The sequence below is a fragment of the Selaginella moellendorffii genome, unplaced genomic scaffold, assembly GCF_000143415.4.
Source record: "Selaginella moellendorffii unplaced genomic scaffold, v1.0 SELMOscaffold_31, whole genome shotgun sequence".
NCBI classification, from domain to species: domain Eukaryota; kingdom Viridiplantae; phylum Streptophyta; class Lycopodiopsida; order Selaginellales; family Selaginellaceae; genus Selaginella; species Selaginella moellendorffii.
In genome coordinates, this window is record NW_003314292.1 from 408,432 (window position 1) to 412,412 (window position 3,981).

The window sequence follows — 3,981 nt, forward strand, 5'->3', positions numbered from 1 at the left end:
ACACAGGTCAGAGTATCATAGGTACTGGCAGAGTGGTGGAGGCTTACACTAGCGGTAGTACGGCTTCACCATGCTATCCTCCGAGACAGGGGGAAGCTCAAGAGGCTCAAGGAGTGCCAAAAAGAATGGCTGCCATGTTTTGGTGAAGGAGACCACAATAAGGTTCGTTGGAGATGGCGCCCCCCGAAGTCGATCTTGCTATTAGCACGAAGGGGGGACTTGGATCTGGACATGATATGACGGAGGCGACTACAGCCACTTCTACTGTAGGCCTAGTCTCACTTTAGATGAGGGAGATCTTCACTAGGTAACATGAGCTTCAGGCAGCATGCTTGGTTTTTGTATTAGTCCCTACGGGACATTAAGGAATGTACATATACATTTCATCAAACCACACTCTTAATGATGATGTGGTCCCTCCTCAACCTCAACTATATTTAGGCTGTCCTCAATCCAAGAGTGGTGGAGCTTTATCAACCTATAGTATATATAGGTTAGCCTTGTTCCATTTCTCCACAATCTGAATCAACACCAATCTAAGGCTTCTTCTTCGTTTCCACTAGTTTTTCTCTTTGTCTTCTACATTTTCTAGTCTTGATCTTGTTGGGGATCTTGACAATTTGATTTAGATTGTGTTTTTTGCTTTTGCTTTAGCTTGTTTTGATTATTTGACTACCTTTGCTTTTTTCCCCCCTTTTATTTTTTCTTTGCCGATGGAGTCTCCAAGCCATCCTGATTTCTTTGCCGAAGTCCTTGCAAAAATCCAGTCTGAGAATACTAAGCTGAAGGTGACCCTTCTTCACATGCAACAGGAGCTTGCTTCACTTTCGATTCAAGGATCAAGCAGAGTTCCTGAACTGAAGGTGAGTTTCCCAACGAAGTTCTCAGGCAAGCGTTTGAAGCTTCACGGACTCCTGAACCAGATGGAGCTGATCTTCTCACTTCAACATCGACGGTACCACACTCCCGAGTCTCAAATCGGTGCAATTGGGATGCTGTTCGAAGGTGCAGCTTTGTCATGGTTTTTTCCTCTCCTGGAGAAGAGCATGAAAGGGGTCATAGTTCTAGAGCTGACAGATCTTCAGTTGTTCAAAGAAAAGCTCAAAGCATGTTTTGGCAAGATGGATCGAGTTTGGGTTGCCACCACAAAGATGAGACGTCTTTCTTAGGGGTCTCGTCCTGCCTCGATCTATGCTACAAAGTTCCAACTCCTTGCCTTGGACACTCAGTGGGATGAGCAGGCCTTGATTGATCAATTTTGTTTCGGCCTCAATAATGGTGTCAAGGATTTGTTGCTCACCATGGAGGATCCCACGGACATGTCGGACACCATCAAAAAGGCTATTCAATGCGATAATCGTCTCTTTGAACGTCATTAGGAAAGTTGCTGTGCCGCCGTTTTCCCATCCCAAACTCAGGAATCCCAGCTTGAGTTTTCAGGGCATACTCCTGAACCTACTGCTCCGGTCCCGATGGATATTTCTGGTACTCTCCGACTCATCAGAGGGAAGTTGAGTCCTACTGAGAAGCAACATCGAGTATCTCATAATCTTTACCTCTACTGTGCTAATCCTAATCACAAAGCAGCTGTGTGTCCCAAGAAGCCTCCCCAACTACTCGAGTTCACTCTGCCTCAAGGTTCACCTCTGTTGCAGTCAGGAAACAACCCTGTCCAAACAGAGTAGGAGCTATCTGTTTTGACTCCCCAAATAAAAAATCACTTTTCTTTTTTATCAAGCTCCTCACCACCTTTCATCAAAGCCACTACCAATTCCCGTAACTTCTGCATCCCATGTCTCCTTTCTTTCACTGGATAATCAGGACTCAAGGCTCTGGCGCTACTAGACTCAGGTGCAACTTCCTGCTTCATAAACACGAACTTTGCTGCCCAACATCACATTCCTCTTTCTCCTACCATACAGGATCTGAGGGTTGAAGACATCGGTGGGCATTTTGTGTCTCCATCTTCTGGACTTAGGGAAACATTCCCCGTTCGAGTACACATCGGGTCCACTGTCACCGATATCACCTTCAACATCATCAACAGCAAGTCCTCCTCTGTGGTGCTCAACCTTCCTTTGTTCCAACTGCACCAACCTCAGATATGTTGGAAGGAATTACAATTCGTCTCTCCCACATCACCATCTCCCACGTCTTCCCCTGCTGTTCATCGAGTCCAAAACAAGAAAAGTTCCCTAAACTCAAATCAGGGTTCTGTTTTTGACTCTACAAAGTTTTTACCCTCTTCTTTCCCCTCTCTTCCATCTTACACTAGATAGTATCCTCGTCTCATCATTCCATTCAGCCATACGCCTCCTCCTATCTCCACAATCACTATGAAAGAAATCCTTCATGAAGAACTTGGTTTCCTTTTTGCTTTGCATGTTTCTCCTGTCAATCTTCTTGAGAAGTATCATGATTTTGGGGATGTGTTTAACAAGAAAAAAGCTAGTGTACTGCCTGTTCATCAGCCTTACGATTGTCCCATTGATTTACAAGAAGGAGCATCACCTCCGTGGGGACCTATCTACGGGTTATCCACGTCCGAGTTTAAGACCCTCAAAGAGTACGTGGACAAGAACCTTGCCTCGGGGTACATTCAACAAGATCGACCTCCGTGGAGCATACAACCTAATCCAGATCTGGCCTAGCAATGAATGGAAGACTGTGTTCCGAACCCGCTATGGCCACTTTGAGTACACTGTCATGCCGTTTGGCTTGACAAATGCTCTAGCAGTTTTCCAACACATGGCGAACGACATCTTTTGAGAGTTTCTTGATCAAATGGTGATCGTCTACCTCAACAACATCCTCATCTACTCAAAAACTCATGAGGAGCATGACGAGCATGAGCGCAAGGTGCTGGTGAAGCTACGGGAACACGGCCTATACGCGAAGCTTGAGAAATGTTCCTTCGATAAAGAGTCTATGGAGTTCCTTGGATACATTATCACTCCTGAGGGTATCACGATGGATCCTGCCAAAGTCAAGACTATTCTCGAATGGGAGCCTCCACAATCAATGTCAAACATTCAGGTTTTCCTTGGCTTTGCCAACTTTTACTGCAAATTCATTGATCACTACTCTGACATTGTCCTTCCTCTCACACATCTCACTCGCAAGGATGTTCCCTTCTCTTGGTTTGCTGCTGCCTAGCAGGCCTTTAACACACTCAAGGCTGCCTTCAATTCTGCTCCTATCTTCATCCACACTGATCTCTCACAACCTTTCTTCATCGAGGCAGACGCCTCCGACTTTGCCATCGGTGTTGTGTTGTCTCAACTAGGAGCAAATCAGGAATTTCATCCAGTCGCTTTCCATTCTTAGAAATTCCAACCTACGTAGATTAATTATGAAATCCACGACAAGGAACTCCTTGCCATCGTGGATTCCTTTGGAGAGTGGTGTCGTTTTTTTAGAGGGGGCAAGCCATCAAACAATGGTCTGGATGGATCACAAAAAGCTCGAGTACTTTGCCACTTCCCGAGTTTTGAGCCGTCGTCAGGCAAGGTGGGCACAATTCCTGAGTCGGTTTGACTTTGTTATCAAGTACAGACCTGGAAAGCTTCAGGGCCTTCTTGATGCTTTTTCAAGGCGCTCCTATCTCAGTCTCAGGCCTGGTAATCCTATCTTTGATCAACAGAATCAGGTTATCCTTGGTCTTGATTGGCTTCAAGTTATGGCAATTTCCCTGGCCCCTTAGGACTCCTCCTTGATGGATATGATCAGAAAAGATCTTCAATCCGACGACCTCGCCAGTATTTGAAGGTTGGTCCGTATGGCATGCCATGATAGCCCAATTGCTAGTCATTTCGACATTGCGAAAACCTATGAGCTAGTTGCATAGGACTTTTGGTGGCCCCACATGGACGACTGCATCAAAGCTTTTGTTACCTCCTATGACACTTGCGCCTGGAATAAGATACCTCGCCACCTTCCTTCAAGTTTGCTTTGTTCCCTCCCAATCCTTTCAGGTTCTTA